Source organism: Lactuca sativa, chromosome 9 (genome assembly GCF_002870075.4).
Source record: "Lactuca sativa cultivar Salinas chromosome 9, Lsat_Salinas_v11, whole genome shotgun sequence".
Taxonomy (NCBI): domain Eukaryota; kingdom Viridiplantae; phylum Streptophyta; class Magnoliopsida; order Asterales; family Asteraceae; genus Lactuca; species Lactuca sativa.
In genome coordinates, this window is record NC_056631.2 from 23016103 (window position 1) to 23035140 (window position 19038).

Sequence of the window (19038 nt, forward strand, 5' to 3'; positions counted from 1 at the left end):
ATATGATTAACAAATTAATTAGAAATTGAAATAAATGATTTATTAAGATATTATATGATTAAAATATTAATTGGAAATAGTAATAATTAATTAATAATTCATCAGAAATTAATTAGAATTAGGTTTGGATTAATTAGAATTAACTGGAAGTGCAAAGATTTAAGTTGTAATTGTTCTATAGTTGAACATACAGAAATTCCAAAACCTTCCTAACCCTAAATGGTTTTGTGGGGATAGTTATGATTTCTTGAATATTCATCAAAGATAAATAAGGAGTTGGATAATTACCTAATTCAAGTATTATTATATTAAAATTAGGGTTATCCAAGGCTTCCTATATCAGCTATAAATAGACCTCCTTGGCCTATTGTCTTCGTCAACTTCTCCTTACTCTAATAGATCCAAAAAAAATTATTGCCTCCTCTCTCCTCATGTTTTCTAGTTTCTAGGGTTTGGGGTACAAGCCATTAGAGTCACCAAGCTTTTGGTGCTTGCTTTCCAAGGAACTTAAGGAAGATTCCGGTGTGATTATTTACTACATTAATCAAAAGGTATGTAACCATAAACCTTTATGAATTTTGATTTTCATAGAATTTCCTTAGGGATTCTTGATGTTCATAGATAATTGTTATCAATATAGAAAACATATATCCATTATAGGTTGCATGTGAACTTAAGGGTTAAGTGTTTTATTTTTCCGCTTACATGTACTTTTTTTATAACCTCGCAAAACCCATCAAATATTTACTATAATTAAATATAATGATTATGAGATATGACAAATAGGTTTCAAGAAAAATATTTTCCTTAATATACATCTACTTAAAGATGTCTATCTAGTTTATCCTGGAGGTTTTTTTTAATTGAATACATCCTAAGAAAATGTGTAAGCTTTAGAGATCCATTTATGGATACAAAGCAAACATCTCAAGGTTGAAATCATCATTTTAATAAGGAAAATATAAAGTATGTTTTAACATCAATACAAAGATAACATGTGTGTTTAGTAAGAACTAGTGAGAGCATAGTGATATTCCTAATCTTGTTTTAATGAGACATACTTAATCATGGGAAATTACATTCCGACTATAAAAAGAATTTTCGCTTTGACTCGAAAAGTATTTCTAAATTGAAAGACTTAGGAAAGGAAAAATACATTCTTGGAATGAAAAATTTATGGAAATAGATAGATATGAATGTTAAAGTTTTAAATCCTTTTGCATATGTTGACAATATCTTAAAGTAGATCAAGATGCATGACTCCTAGAGAGGATTCTTGAAAATGTCACATGGCACCATTTTGAGTTTGCCTCAAAAGGACCTAGCACAAAGGTTTGATCTAGATAAAATGATTTGTATTCCATTTGCTTTGACAAACGAATCTATCATTTATGTCAGATTATGCACAAGGCAATGTATATGATGATGTTATGAGCATATCATACGATACAAGTAGGATATATGGAAAGTTATTAGATGAATATAAAGGACATTCTTAAAGTACCTATAAACAATTAAAGAATGCTCCCGATTTAATCAGTTTAGAAGAAAATTTTGATGTAAATTGTTACATAAGTTGCTAACTTCAAAACAAATAGAGACGATTATAAATTGTAATTGGGTTATGAATTCCTTATGAATGAAGAAAGAGTTTTGTTGGAATGAGCTCCAAGCAAAACATAAATGTCTAATCTACTATAGAACAATAATACATTGCTACTTCAGAAGCTGCAATTTAATATGATTAAATGAAAAGTTCAATGAAATAATACGATGAGTTTTTCTATTCAAGGATCACTTAGAAATCTTTTGTGACAACAAGAGTGTACTTAATCAAGATAAGAACTCTAAGTCACATCATAACACCAATAATAATATCCAAGAGATTTAACTATACTTAGAATAAAGTTAAATAAGTAGATAAGTCATACTCGAAGAATTCACACAAATTAAATTTAGTCATACCCATTAACGAAGACCTTCCATAAGCTAAGCGTGAAAGGTCACACTTCAACTACATGACTTCGATTTTCTATAAATAGGATTTGATTTGGATTTAGTATTTGGATATTAGTACATTGTGTTAACAACTATTATATTAATCTGATATATTGGAATATGAGCTTTACATTAATATTTTTTGTGTTCTATATTAACATGTTTAATCCATTATAATCTAGTTACTCTAAAGCTCCATAGTATATCATAATTGTGGGAACAACTATGAAGTAACACTAGTATGAGTTGGTTTGGTTGACTCACATAAGATGAAAATGGGAAAAGGGTTACGACCAAGATTCATAGGTACTTGTCAGAGAACAAGTATTCGATATGATCCCTTTCAAGATCACTTCATGAATCGATATCATGAGCAATACTTGATAACAATACTATCTTTTTATCATTAATACTTGACATATATATATTTAGGAATTGAGTGTAAGGAATACTATAAATTGATATGGTTAAATGCTAATCTCTGAAAAGACAATTATAAAGGCAATTATCAAGTTTGTTATGAATTATACAAGAGGCATATGTAGTCATGATTGTTTTTTCCTATTATATGCTGAGAGTTAGACATCTAACGCATGTTAATAAAATTTGAACGCCAAATGAGATTGATTGTCATCTAAATATCATGTTCAACATGATATCTGTGACAAATAGATAACTGGTAAATTTACCTTATACGTCAATTGAAGCTCTGAGCTTTTGGGGAATTGAATGTTGTTAAATGACACTTTGTCATGCGTTTTGGGGATAGTGAAATGTTGTTAGATGTTCACCTTTTTCTATATTAATCTACAATGAGTCTTGTATAAATAGGAGATTGAAAGATTATATGCTCAATAATCATTATAGAATGGTATTTGCTAATAACATATGATCCTAAAGGGTCACACCAATAACAAGTTGACATAAATATATTATGTATTAGAATTTGATTCTTGATAAATAAATATAATTCTTGTAATTAATTAGAAATTATTTATTTTAGGAAAATAATATCATTTCAATATAAGTATCATGGTTTATGTCATAAATATGATATATAAAGTCATGTATATTTTTTTGGACTTAAAGGCATTTTGTCTTATAGACAAAGATGTCATGGCTAAATAAAATATAAAAGTCATGTATATCTTTTTTGGACTTAAAGGCATTTTGTCTGATAGATAAGATGTCATGGCTAAATGAAATGTAAAAGTTAAAAGATTTTTATAAAATCTCTGTTCCTTTTATATAAAAACCTAACTAAAGAAAGCTAGGGGCGTACTTGTCTTACTTGATTATTTTAATGGGAATGTCATGCTTTAGAAAGCATGGCTTGACCATATGATCAAGAATGGGTCTTAAAGTGATAAGATCCATGGGGTAAAATTATGTAAAAGCCTTAATAAGGCTTGCTATCCTTCCTTTCTTTAACTAGTGAAAACCCACAAAATTTTGATGGTTCTCTAATTTCTCTATAGTTTTTATCTTAAGTGTTAAGACAAATATGAAGAAAAGTTGATACATTATTTTGTCTTCATTTAATACAAAATATTGTCTTTTGTTTTTAAAGGCTTGAGAACTTATTTTGCAAGAAAACGAACGAGTATCCAAGTTAACTTTGTAATTATTGGTGGATATCTCTAAAGGAACTCTACATTGTATTCTTGCCATCTTCTACAACTTCCAACATCCCAAGATGAATCAAAGTCATCAAAGGTTGTAGTTATTTTCTTCTATAGTTTTATGAATCTTTCATGTTCATGCAAAATGATCCTTAGTGGGTTGAAATGGTTTTAAGTTTATTTAACATTTCAAACTTTCCATTGTTGTATTTAGAAACATTTTTTAATAAAACACAACAGCCCCCTCCCTCCAATGGAAATCAACTAGACACTCATCAGGTTTCACCATTGAATATCGACTTGACACTTAACAAGTCCCCCCCCTGGTAATGGATATCGACTAGACACTTAACAGGCCGCCCCATTGATTATCGATTGGACACTTAGCAAGTCCCCTCTTAATGGTTATTGACTAGACAATTAGCAGGTTGCACCATTGAATATCGACTTGACACTGAGCAAGTCCCCCATAATGCATATCGACTAGACACTCAGCAGGTCACACCATTAAATATCGAGTTGACACTCAACAACCCGTTCTAATAATTATTAATACGTTCCCTTGAATTTTTGCCATCAAATCTCAGATCCATTATCATATAAAGCATTTACAACAAAGATACATATACAAAAGTATGATCTAACACATGCTTAACACCAAGTAAGATTATTTAGTCACCTTAGTTAGATGCATTCTTCTGATCCTCGCTCGCAGATTCTTTTTTGAATATATCCCAACTCAGCTCTTTCTCAACCATCTCTTGAAGTTTTCACTAATTCCAACATACAACTGTTATACATATGCCTTTATCTGTAACCTAAATTTTGTCAGATCAATGTGCACGCCGCTTACGTTGATCATACGTGCCATGTAGACGATGAACACATAACGCTCACTAATTTTGTTATGGTTTCATTCTGCCATTTAACATCACAATAACTCAATCATCTAATCATGATAACGAATTACAAAAGTTTACAATCACTTAATCCATCAATCCATGGTCATAATCCATTCATGCAAGAGATTACCACATTGAGTCATCCATTTTCCACTTTGATTCACCATAAAAACTACATTTATGTATGATCTTAAATATATAGAGGTTGTTACAACGCAAATGAACATCCTCTCCATATACAATTTCTTCATTTCCCTCATAGATTCACCAAAACCAAAATATTTCACCACAAAATCAAGAACTAAATGCTAGGATCATGAGTTCTTACCTTGATTAGAGGAATAATGTACATGCACTTGAAATTTCCTTTCTCCGAGATCTCCCCAGATGTTAATAGGTGTATTCGCATCTCATTTTGTGAGTTTTTAAATGAGAAAGTGTTGAAATTAGCTAGAGAACCTGTAACTCTATTTTTAAATACAAAGCTATGCACCGCAAACCATATCTACTCGTCGTGTAGGTCCTAAAAATATCATTTTACCTTTTATGCCACTTTACACCACTCTTACTAATAAGTAGCAACCTACTTCAAATATAGCCATCACCACTCTCCCTAGGGTATTTCCAAGGCTCATTATTTGTTGAAATGTTAAAATAATATTAGCAATACATCTTTACAGAAAATAGGTATTACATTAATCAACTGCAATTTTATTAAATTCGGATTTTAGTTTTGGGTGGAAGTTCAAATAACATTTTGTTGGATAATTATTTCTAGAGTTTTTTTTCTAACCCATTAGTTGGTGATTCACATGGATCCAAGTTTGAAACATCATTTCTATTGATGGATTTGAGTTTGGGTAATTAAAACCCTTGAACCCTAGTTATGGATTTTTTAGAATTGCACATATGAAATAAGTAATTAATTGATCCATACAATTTTGTATTGGTGTTGAAGCATTAATCCCAATGTGGATGCTCAAACTCATTGAATGTGAAGATTTAGGGTTTTAAACATGATAATTGGACATTCCAAGGCTTGTGTTGTGTAACACGGGTTCATGGAAACCTACTGAGTAAATATATGTCCATTGAGTTCAAATTGATTCATTATTAATTGGTCATGATCTTAAATGAAAGGAAACTATATGAATCCATAGTGATTCCATTAGAGTATTAAGGTTGGGCATTTTGGAAACTACAAAATTAGAATGAATGATTCCCTAGTTGTAATGAAGGATCATACAATCACTTGAAATGGATTATAACCATTAATAAAATGTTAAAATCAAGGTAAAACTTTTGATTTGGTTATCCCATAAGTGGTACCCCCATGTCATCCAAATCATAACCAATGAAGAAACACTTATTTGCCTTCGCCTCTAAATTATCTATATCTATATATTTTGACTTTGATGTAAGAGACACATCCAAAAACTTTAAGATGACAAAAGGATATATTATAAATTTTCCATTCCTCCATTAAAATTTAAAACCCCATGGGGACTTAGGGTCATCGGTTGATTAATCAGGTTGTGTTGCTTATTTCATCTACCCAAAGCATCTTTGGTAGACCTTGTAAAACCCCGTTTATTTATTAAATAAACAAATTAATTAATGAATGGCTTGTAGTCCTAAAGTAAATAATTATATATCAAAAGATGGTTAGAAGGGCTAATTATCATAGTTTTAGAAGTTGGGGGTTAAAAGTGTAAGTTTTGGATGGGTTCCGTAAAGAATAATGAGGGCAGGGATTACTTGGTAATTATTGGGACCTCATTTGGAAAGAATTTGTAGAGGAGGGACTCTTTTAGTAAAAATCGGACCTGAATACTAAAGGATTTAATGCTTAGGGTTTATATGGTAAATATAGGATATTTTTCGAGATAAATGGGAGCTGGAGGGACCAATTTGGTCATCATGGAAAACTCGTATAAGGAGTCGGTATATAAGGTTATGAAACCCTAACCCTATAGACCCATTGCAGCCGTCACTTTCCCTTTTCGCATCCGGCGCCACCATCCACCTTGTTCACTTTTCCGATCGTCTGGCACCATCAGCGTAGTTCTCATCACCGGAAGTATTGAAGACCGACAGAAGATGGGAGCAACCGCTGCATCAGTTGTGACAACCCGAAATTTTCCATTCAAATCAAACCACGTCAATCCAATGGAAGTAGAGTAGTTTCAGTGGAAATTCAAACTTTTGGAATAAGTTTGGCAGTTTTAGGGTTTTACACCTAAGGAGTTATTAGGAGAGTGGTTGCACTAGGATTTTGTGCAACACTGTAATTCCATTACTCTAGGTCATTAGAATCCATTCCGAGAATAGAAATATTTTCTGCCAAAAATCTCAAGACTATAAATAGAATTCTGAACCAAATTGGTTCATTATTTGATTTCCAATTAGAGAAAAGCCAAATACTCTCTCACGGATCTTCGGGTTTTCATCCCAGATTGTGAGTCTACTTCCCTAAATGTGTTTTAATACTTGTTATATGCTTTATAACATTGTTTACATGTCCAAAACACAAGATCCGGGAGTTTACCGCCCAAGAACGTTCTTGGGGAGTAAACTCCAAAATCAAGCTTAAAGGCCACATAGTCCCATTTCTGTGTTAGGCATCTAACTAAGGACTTAGTGTATGATCATTAGAGGCTAGAAACAAATCAAAAGCAAGTAGTTTGAGGAGTTTACGGCCAAGGAACCACCTCTTGGGCCGTAAACTCCAAGTAAGGGGCACAAATGAGTGCCTTGTGATCCTTTAGCCTTAGAACAAGAAACTAGAAGCCTTAAGCAAGTGTTTTAGACCAACAAAACAATTAGAAAACAACTTTGGAAAGGATTTTACGGCCAAGATGCTCCTTAGGCCGTAAACTCCAAGAATTAGTGCCAAAAACCACTTCAAACTCTTCCTAAGGCTTAGTCTTCATTTTTGGCAAGTACCTTAATGTGTTTAGGACCTAGATAACACATGAAAAGCATAAGTGTTGAAGAGTTTACGGCCAAGAGTATTTCTTGGGCCGTAAACTCCTTTAATGGGGTCAAAGAGCACCCTAGACACTTCCTTAGGCCAAGAAACTTTTAGGGCAAGTACCTAGATGAGATATGGACTAGTTAAAATTCTTAGGACCTCATGTGTGAGGGAGTTTACGGCCCAAAGAGTTCTATGGCCGTAAGCTCCATCAAATGGTCCCATTTAGTGCCATAAATCTTCCTTAAGCCAATGGTTGAAGCCTAGACTTGTTCCTAGAAATATTAGAGACTTGCAAGGACAATAAGAACCCTCCCAAGGGAGTTTACGACTGTAAACTCCAAGGGAAAAGGGTCTTTGGGCCGTAAACTCCCCTTAGGAGTCAATATGGTACCTTAAACTCTTGTCTAGCCTTGAAGCAATTCCCCTCTAAGGTTGTAGTACTTCTAAACTCCATTTCATGGCTTGTTTGAGAGTTTACGGCCAGGAGCTTACTCCCCTGGGCTGTAAACTCTAAGGAATATGGTCTTTTGACCTTAAACTTCCATTAGGGGCATTGCACTCTTTTGTTGCAACCCATTAGCCTCCTAGCACTTGACCAAAAGTGTTGTCCTCGCGCTTAAATGTTTATACTTGTATAATTAGTGATTTAATCTCTAATTATTTATATACATATGTCTTCATATGTAATTAGGATCATTGTGTGTGTCTAAGTCATCACTTGACACCAAGCACTTGACCGATCCTTCCATACGATAACAGTCGTTCAATTCCAGTCACATACTGCAGGTGAGTTCATACCCCTTAACTAATGTTTTAAACTATTTTAAATGTTTTATGGGGGGGGGATACAAGTAGAATCATGCTACTTATTATGTCAATCACATGTGATTAGTAAGTAGGACATTATTACTTATTACATCAATCACATGTGATTAATATACAGCATTCAAAAGATTTGGCTACTCATTAGCCGTTTTACCAAACAGTTTCCTTCAAATGATTTTTATAAACATTTTATATGTTTTCAAACTACTTATTACATTGTACTTCTTACTCTGTACATTGCCATTCAAACTTATTTACAACTGTGTTTCAAACGATGTTTTCCTTATACTCAAAACTGTTTTATCATACTTATGCCTTTAAATTGTTTTATAGATTGACATCAAGTCGATCTTACCTTAAAGTAATATTTCTGTTTCAAATGTTTTACCAAGCTTATTTATGCTTTTATATTATAAATTGCACGCCTCTATATGTATAGTTATATAAGAAATGGTTAAAAGACTTAGGAAGACTATCCACCCTATTTCCTTTTCGCGCCTTGAGATGTGGTCTGGTGGGACATTGGGTATTCGTCCGAAGGTCGTTTAAAGATTTGTTATATATCATGTGTACATATATAGTCATAAAAGTTCCTTCCAATTCATCCTATTCCCTTGGGTAGCAAGGGTATACATCCACGTCCATACGTACCACTTAGATTACTAGTAAGCTACCATATGGGTAGTTCAGGAAGATACTAGAACCATTACTAGAACGCGATATCATACAATGAGTCAGTTCATTCATGAGTCAATACTTTTCTAGAACATTACTGTACATTACATATACATCTATACTAGGACGAGAACATATACAATTATACTAGAACGCTTACATTACTGTACTTTCTAGATAGAGAGAACACACATTACAGCTAGCACACATAGAACATTACAGCTCATTACATTGCTATACTTGGTAGAACAGTCCATTACATTATAGCTAGAATAGTACATTACGTTTACATATACGAGAATACGTCGATTACTGTGATTTAAATCAGAGCATGACTTAAAACCTCATGACTTGAGTTGCGGCCAGAGTCTCTTGAAGGGGGAGCGTTGAGTTTGCGTATAGATTCTATAATGGATTGACTATCCTATGCCTTGCTGCTAGCTACAGCCGGACCTGCAAGTCTGCGGGTGCCAAACGTCATACATTGATTTCGACCATCCTTATGTCGATATAATCAGTCCATAGTATGAGTTTGTGTATAGATCTATGCTGGATTGACAATCCTACACCTTGCTGCTAGCTACAGCCGGACCTGCAGGTCTGCGGGTGCCAAACGTCATTTCTTTATTACGACCATTCATTATGTCGTTGTTACTAGTCGATAGTATGGCACAATTTATCACGTAATGCCTTTGCCCAAAATCCGGCCTGAGGTAGTTAGTACGATAGTAGTCCTTTTAGAGCTACGTTTAGTACTATGTTAATTTTTCCAGTATATATTTTAGTGATAACCTCACTTAAACAAAATTATACAAACTATATTTTTGGATAATGATAGTTATACTTTGGAAAAATACTTACTCTTACAAGAGACACACACACAGAACAGTTAAGTCTTGGTAGAAGACTCCTTTTGTTACTAATAGGAATCATAGGGATTCTAGGGATTTTCAACCATTTACAGTTGAGCTACAAACATTTTCATACTCATACTAGCTTTCTTTCAAAGCAATGTCAAGTCTTAGAAATTATAAGTTTTCACAAATTAAGACACATTAATACTTATGATCTCACCAGCTTTATAGCTGATACTCGCTTTCAAAATTACTTGTATCCTCAGGTCATCATAGACAGGTACCGATGCAAGGAGAAAGGAAGATGAAGCTTATTCAAGACTTATCTTTCATTTTGATTTATGCTTTAGTGTATATCAAGATTTGACAGAATACAATTGTATAATAATTATTTTATTAATGCAATGGATGATGTTGTTGCTTTTTTACTACTTTACATTGTTGTTGATATTATACATGACGTCCTCCGCCCCAGAACGTTTCCGCCGTTCTTGGTTTTGGGGTGTGACATCAGTCGACGACAAAGCTGGAAGACAACAACTGCCACTACTTCATTTCCCCCGAACCACCACCGTCGTGCCTTGCTGTTGACGAGAACAAGATCTATCGGCAAAGTGGTGAGCGCCGTTGCTATCTCTCCGTCGCCATCCTCTTCTTCTCGTTTCTTGTCGCCATCATCAGTCGCATTCGGCTGTTGTTAGTGTCGTGTTGACCACCACCGCTCAGGAACTCCTCCCACAGCAGCCAAGAACAACCTTCATTCAGTTTCCGGTTGAGATTCACCACCGAGGGGCCAGCAGCGGGGTTTATTCGTCAAGGTCTGTCACGGTGATCTTCGGAGACACATGTGTGTGTGCTCGTGGCCGGAAAGCTTGGAGAGCCACCATGGCTGCCAACCATGGTGGCTACCGCCGCTAGTTCCTTTTCTACCGCCATAAACCACCATGTGTGTGTGTGTGTGTCTTAGTGGTTGTGTGTGTTTAGTCGAGATTAGCATTGTAAAATGTAATTGGAAATCAAAATAATGAAATGAATCTCTAACCACCACCGTGAGGTGGTGGCTGCCGCCACCAGCCGCCGTGTCGGGTGGCGGTGTGCTTAGTTGTGTTGGGATTGCTAGTTTGGGGATGTTTGGACAAGGGACCAAAACCCTAATGGGCCTAATGAAGCTTAATGGACTCTAATGGACCCAATAAAACCCTAATGGGCTTGATGACATTCTAGTGGGCTTGATAGGCCCAATAAAGCCCTAAATGACCTAGAAGCCCAACAAGTTAATAAATGGGTTAGTCTTTGGGTTGGAAAACACTAATGCCAATTAAACCCTAATTTTGAGAATTAATCGGGACACACAAGAATTATTTAATAACTTGAGATATTAAATAATAAACTTTGGCAAAGACTAATCTAAGCGATAATGGACTTAATGGATTAAATCCTTAATGGATTAAGTCCTTAATGGGTTAAGTAGGAAACTTAACCCTAATCATCATTTTATGTGAAACCCTAATTTCACTTGGGTTTATTGTTGGGCCTTTCTTTTGGGCCTTAAGGGTTGGGTAATTAGTGGGCCATCCAAAGTCAAGCCAATGAACTAGAATAATTTAATGGGCCTAGGGTAAGACCCATGTAAGGGGCTTGGGCCCAATTTGGAAAATTGGGCCATAGATGGGCCTTAGTTTGGGCCTTAATGAGTATATGATGTTGGGCCGTAGAATGAGACCATGTATAGGCCTAGGCCCAATTTGGAAAATTGGGCCATGTGTTGGGCTTTGATTCCTAGTTGACTTTGGGCCTATGGATTGGGCCTTAGGCTTGAATAAGCCAAGCTTGGGCTAATGTAATTACCCAAAGTAAGTGTTTATGGTTATGTAGTGGGACCCAATTATTAATTGGGTGATGTTTTGATATTGACAGATCGGGAATCTGTCAGCCAGCAGCTGGGGTTGAGTCTGCGGGACTTCAGCAGTGTGGGATTATGTCTACGGGACTTCAGCAGTGTGAGGTGAGTTACCTTCCAGTAGCGGTGGGTCTATGGCCACAATGTCGGCCCATCAGTAGGAGTTGTTGTTAGATGATTGTCTTTGTGATAATTGTCTATGTTTGCTACTACCTGTTATGTTATGTGCTAGCATGATATGATGTTATGTGATAGTGGTAGTAAGGGGGTGAGATAGTCCCCAGGTTACCGGTCCATAGGGCCGAAGGGGCGGTCGTGCCCAGCCATGCTAGATAGATTATGTGCTATGTGTTATGTGGTAGTAGTAGGGGGTGAAATAGTCTCTAGTATCCGGTCGTGAGGACCGAAGGGGTAGGTTGGGCACCCAGATATGCCCGGCAGTATCCGGTCGTAAGGGCCGAAGGGGAGACCAGCACCCAGATATGCTAGTCAGTATCCGGTCGTAAGGACCGAAGGGGAGACCAGCACCCAGATATGCTAGTCAGTATCCGGTCGTAAGGACCGAAGGGAAGACCAGCACCCAGATATGCTAGTCAGTATCCGGTCGTAAGGACCGAAGGGGAGGCCAGCACCCAGATATGCTTGGCAGTATCCGGTCGAGAGGACCGAAGGGGTAGGTCGAGCACCCAGATATGCCCGGCAGTATATGTATGTTATGTGATTATGTGGTATGTGGTACAATGGGGGAACTCACTAAGCTTCGTGCTTACGGTTTTCAGTTTGGTTTCAGGTACTTCGTGTTTAAAGGAAAGGAGCCGGCTTGATCGCAGCGCATCACACTATGGTTTTCCGCACATGAGATCTCTGGGATTACACTCTGATATTGTTTTATAATAACATGTTTGATTATTTCTACATTGGTTTTGACATGACATGATATTACAAATGTTTTATTACACTGTTGGTTTTATAATGATGTATTTAAAAATGAAATTTTTGGCCTGTATTTTTGGGATGTTACAAGTTGGTATCAGAGCCTTGGTTTGAGGGATTTGGACATACTCTCGGGTGTGTCTGAACTCAAACTAAGGGCTTGGTATGAAAATTTTCAAAAGTAAAACCATTTTATAAAAAAAGGAGCTTAAAAAGAATCTGTAAAGAGAAAAGAATTTTGAGAATAAAAAAGTGTGTGATGCGTGCAATCAGCCGAGCTTAAGTAAATTTATCCCAAGATACCCATACATGTTATGATATGTTATGATGTGATATGATTATGAAAATTGCATGCTATATTAGGGCTAAGGATCTAGGAGGATGCCTTATATGCCTATTGTATGTGCTTGTAGACTTGCATGCTAGTACTGATCAGTCAGTGATAGGATAGCCTATTTAGGTTATGCCTGATTCTATGAGTCTTTTAATTGCATGTACAGATTCCTGATTAGAGGATAAAATGATTTGATTGGAATACGATGGTTAGATTTTCCATTGTCTGAATGCTGCTTGCTTTGTGCTTTGTGGGACTCTTAGTAATGTGAGTTAGCTATTAAGTGAATATGCTAAGTCACATGTGGCACAGGCTGGATAATCTCATAGTGATAGATTTGACCCTATTGCGCAGCTCTTGTCTGAGTCCAACCGTTCTAGGGATAGGTCTATTACTCGAAGGATTATCTGATCTCTATTGCATGTGGCTATATTCATGAGGTAGCTAGTTGACATTATTGGGAATCTTTCAGCAGCTGAGGACTAGGTGAGTTCGGGAACCTAGAAAAGCCTAGGATATATTTCAGTGAGTTAGTAGTGAGGCTCAGTTAGACTTGGGTGTACCAGTTGAGGAAGTGACTTGGATGATCCGGGAGGATTGCTGAGGAAAGTATGGATAGGTGTGGAAGGTAGTATTGGGCCCGTACTACTGAAAGCACAGGATCCATACTCGAATCAGTGAGTCTTGGAGAATCTAAGAAGTTTCAGGGAAGAGTTTGTGCCTAGTTTGGGGACAGAGGATGTTCCAGTTGTTGCAGCTTAGCCATTGGCAAGCAAGCTAGTGAGCGTAACAGGGTGTCAGACCCTGAAGGATATGATTTCCAAGAGTTGTAGATGCGGGATCGATTTGGGAGCACCCTGGTAGAGAGGTGTGTGTCAGGTGTGTATAGTAGAGGGTCCCGGGAAGAGACCCATGGCTTCTGATCATCGGGTGAAAGGCCGACAGGGCCTGAGTCAGTGCAGTGCATACGAGAAAGTGCACGAGGGAGTTTGTCACTCCAAGGGTTTAGGCTGCTACAGGTGTGGCAGGGTTGGTCATGTCTGCAGAAGGTGACTAGTATTTCCCCAGACGTTGCGAGTATGTCATCTTCTATTTCTACTAGATGGATGTTGGGGATACGTATCGCGTTGGAATTGTGAGTGAGTTTGGATAAGTCAGACCTCGAGTCGGTTTTTCTGCTATTATTTGGGTTACCAAGGATCATATATGCCATCCTGCATGCCGAAAGGTCCTTGATGAATCCAAAAAGAGACGCATCTTGCAGAGTGGGTTCCGCGCATACCGTTATCATTTCGGATCTTTGTCGGGATCTATGCAGGAGTATTATTTAGAGGATACTCGATCAGGGTTGGAGTGATTGTTCTCCAATGAACTCAGCGCTCAAGGGTTCTATCATTGTTCAGGTATGGTCGGTAATTGTTTATGGATGATCAAGAGAATTGTATTTTAGCATGAGCTGTGTTCGGTTAGAGTTCAGTGGTACTGCATGATTGGAAATGAGAACGAGGATTCGTCAGCTAGAGTGAAGATTAAGGTCTTCAGTGAACAGCATGGGAGAGGGTCTGAGGTATCAGACTGTACCAGATTCAAGAGTACTCTTCAAGGTTTCAGAAGATGGGTGATCATAAGGTTTGACTGGTAATTGATCGTTAGCATTGGTAAGCTCAGATTGTCGACAGTGGACTAATAAGAAGTAAGAAGGATTGGGGATCCTTCAATTCTGCCGTACCGTGAAGAATTAGTTGAATCTAAGTGGGGGAGAAACTTTTTATAAAGTTCTCCAAATGTGAGTTCTGGTTGCGCGGGGTGTAATCTCTTGGGCACCTTGTTAACCAGAAGGGTATTCTAGTTGATTCGGCCAAGATAGAGGCCATGATATAGTCGGAAATTCTAAGGTCCCCATCCGAGATTTAGAGTTTCCTGGGTATAGTATGTTATTACCGAAGACTTACAAGGGCCTTTTCTGAGATTGTGGTTCCTTTGACCCGAATGACCAAGAAGTCGATGGCCTTTCGTTGGGGGCCGAGCAGGAGGCAGCCTTCGAGGCTCTCAGACAGCAGTTGTATGAGGCACTGATTCTCACCTTGCCAGAGGGTGTAGATGATTTCGTGGTTTACGGAGATGCTTTGATCACGGGCATGGGTACGGTACTGATACAATGGGGTCACGTGATAGCAGGTTTCGGGAACCAGGTTAGAGTTCTGGTTAGGACTCGAGTTCAGTTGAGGGTTAGGTCGAGTGCGTGTTCGACCCGGGTTGGAAAGTGTTGTAAGACTATGGGGGTAGCCGTAGCATTCACTAGTGATCAGATGGTGTTAGAGTGTTGTAAGTCTGCGGGTGTAGCCGTAGCATTCACTAGCAGCAGATAGTGTGAGGGGTGGTGTAAGTCTGCGGGTGTAGCCGTAGCATTCACCAGGTTGGCAGATAGTGTTATAGTGTTGTAAGTCTGCGGGTGTAGCCATAGCATTCACTAGCAGCTAGATAGTGATAGAGTGTTGTAAGTCTGTGGGTGTAGTCGCAGCATTCACTAGGTTGGTAGATGTCATGAGTGTGTTGTTGGAACACGAAAGGAACAGTAGTACCCACCAGTTCGGGTGTAGCGGTAAGGATAAGGAAATCCACGGATTGGATTTCGGAATTACCCAGATGGATAGATCTGGTTGAGCCAGTGATAGGACTGTAGGAGCGCCACTACAGTTATGGGATCAGGAAAGCGATGGACTGTATAAGATTGCTTGTGAGATAAGGCTACCATTGGTCAGATAGCAACTACTTCCAACCTTGGATTTGATGATGACAGGATTCGACGTATGGATTCGATCGGTTAGATCAGAAAGTTGTTAGAGTCACAGTGGCATGATAACTAGTTGCAACTAGTTCCAGAGGAGAATATCGTTCAGAAGTTTTGTGAGGCGACTAAGTGGGAGTCCTTTGGCTCCGCAGCCGGGCCGGAACCCAATTTTCCAGATGATTGGCGAGTGAATTGAGACCCAGTAGGTCTCGGTAGCTTGTGGGAAGCAGCCATGTGGCAGCATACTATTTTAGGCAGTTCAGCGTTCGGGCACTTCAGCGTCTGGGCAGTGTTAGTATTGGTGTTTGGGGTTGCAACTACTCACGGAATAGCCGGTAATTGGGGAGTGACAAGTCACTCACAACAGGAGTACCTGGGCCTTGGCCAGGTACAAGTGATCTGCAGAGATAATTAGGTCTATGATCCTGTTTTATAATGGGAACCTCGAGTTACCAGAAATTGAGTAGCCATTTGAAAAATAAAGTGGACTGGGTCCAACGATATTGATTCAGTATGAGTGGTCTGCTAGGGATTTAGACCATCTTGAGAAAGCAGATTCAGATCGAGTAGATGTTACCTAATCGCGAGAAATTTGTTCATTTACGGATTGTAGGGCTTTACGAGGATTGGTCATGGCTACCCTGGGAAGGCTAGGGTGTGCCCGGGAAGATGACTATGTTATTAGAGTGACTTGGTATGTAAGGATTGGTAAGGAATGATTTCGAGGACGAAATCCAATTCAAGTGGGGGAGAGTTGTAAAACCCCGTTTATTTATTAAATAAATTAATTAATTAATGAATGGCTTGTAGTCCTAAAGTAAATAATTATATATCAAAGGATGGTTAGAAGGGCTAATTATCATAGTTTTAGAAGTTGGGGGTTAAAAGTGTAAGTTTTGGATGGGTTCCGTAAAGAATAATGAGGGCAAGGATTACTTGGTAATTATTGGGACCTCATTTGGAAAGAATTTGTAGAGGAGGGACTGTTTTAGTAAAAATCAGACCTGAATACTAAAGGATTTAATGCTTAGCGTTTATATGGTAAATATAGGATCTTTTTCGAGATAAATGGGAGCTGGAGGGACCAATTTGGTCATCATGGCAAACTCATATAAGGAGCCGGTATATAAGGTTATGAAACCCTAACCCTATAGACCCATTGCAGCCGTCACTCTCCCTTTTCGCATCCGGCGCCACCATCCACCTTGTTCACTTTTCCGATCGTCTGGCACCATCAGCGTAGTTCTCATCACCGGAAGTATTGAAGACCGACAGAAGATGGGAGCAACCGCTGCATCAGTCGACAACGAAGCTGGAAGACAACAACTGCCACTACTTCATTTCCCCCGAACCGACACCGTCGTGCCTTGCTGTCGACGAGAACAAGATCTATCGGCGAAGTGGTGAGCGCCGCTGCTATCTCTCCGTCGCCATCCTCTTCTTCTCGTTTCTTGTCGCTATCATCAGTCGCATTCGACTATTGTTAGTGTCGTGTTGACCACCACCACTCAGGAACTCGTCCCACAGCAGCCAAGAACAACCTTCATTCAGTTTCCGGTTGAGATTCACCACCGAGGGGCCAGCAGCGGGGTTTATTCGTCAAGGTCTGTCACAGTGATCTTCGGAGACACATGTGTGTGTGCTCGTAGCCGGAAAGCTTGGAAAGCCACCATGGCTGCCAACCATGGTGGCTGTTGCCGCTAGTTCCTTTTCTACCGCCATAAACCACCATGTGTGTGTGTGTCTTAGTGGTTGTGTGTGTTTAGTCGAGATTAGCATTGTAAAATGTAATTGAAAATCAAAATAATGAAAAGAATCTCTAACCACCACCGTGAGGTGGTGGCTGCCGCCACCGGCCGCCGTGTCGGGTGGCGGCGTGCTTAGTTGTGTTGGGATTGCCAGTTTGGGGATGTTTGGACAAGGGACCAAAACCCTAATGGGCCTAATGAAGCTTAATGGACTCTAATGGACCCAATAAAACCCTAAGGACCCAATAAAACCCTAATGGGCTTGATGACATTCTAGTGGGCTTCATAGGCCCAATAAAGCCCTAAATGACCTAGAAGCCCAACAAGTTAATAAATGGGTTAGTCTTTGGGTTGGAAAACACTAATGCCAATTAAACCCTAATTTTGAGAATTAATCGGGACACACAAGAATTATTTAATAACTTGAGATATTAAATAATAAACTTTGGCAAAGACTAATCTAAGCGATAATGGACTTAATGGATTAAATCCTTAATGGATTAAGTCCTTAATGGGTTAAGTAGGAAACTTAACCCTAATCATCATTTTATGTGAAACACTAATTTCACTTGGGTTTATTGTTGGGCCTTTATTTTGGGCCTTGAGGGTTGGGTAATTAGTGGGCCATCCAAAGTCAAGCCAATGAACTAGAATAATTTAATGGGCCTAGGGTAAGGCCCATGTAAGGGGCTTGGGCCCAATTTGGAAAATTAGGCCATAGATGGGCCTTAGTTTGGGCCTTAATGAGTATATGATGTTGGGCCGTAGAATGAGACCATGTATAGGCCTAGGCCCAATTTGGAAAATTGGGCCATGTGTTGGGCTTTGATTCCTAGTTGACTTTGGGCCTACGAATTGGGCCTTAGGCTTGAATAAGCCAAGCTTGGGCTAATGTAATTACCCAAAGTAAGTGTTTATGGTTATGTAGTGGGACCCAATTATTAATTGGGTGATGTTTTGATATTGACAGATCGGGAATCTGTCAGCCAGCAGCTGGGGTTGAGTCTGCGGGACTTCAGGAGTGTGGGATTATGTCTACGGGACTTCAGCAGTGTGAGGTGAGTTACCTTCCAGTAGCGGTGGGTCTATGGCCACAATGTCGGCCCATCAGTAGGAGTTGTTGTTAGATGATTGTCTTTGTCATAATTGTCTATGTTTGCTACTACCTGTTATGTTATGTGCTAGCATGATATGATGTTATGTGATAGTGGGTGAGATAGTCCCCAGGTTACCGGTCCATAGGGCCGAAGGGGCGGTCGTGCCCAGCCATGCTAGATAGATTATGTGATATGTGTTATGTGGTAGTAGTAGGGGGTGAAATAGTCCCTAGAATCCGGTCGTGAGGACCGAAGGGGTAGGTCGGGCACCCAGATATGCCCGGCAGTATCCGGTCGTAAGGACCGAAGGGGAGACCAGCACCCAGATATGCTAGTCAGTATCCGGTCGTAAGGACCGAAGGGGAGACTAGCACCTAGATAT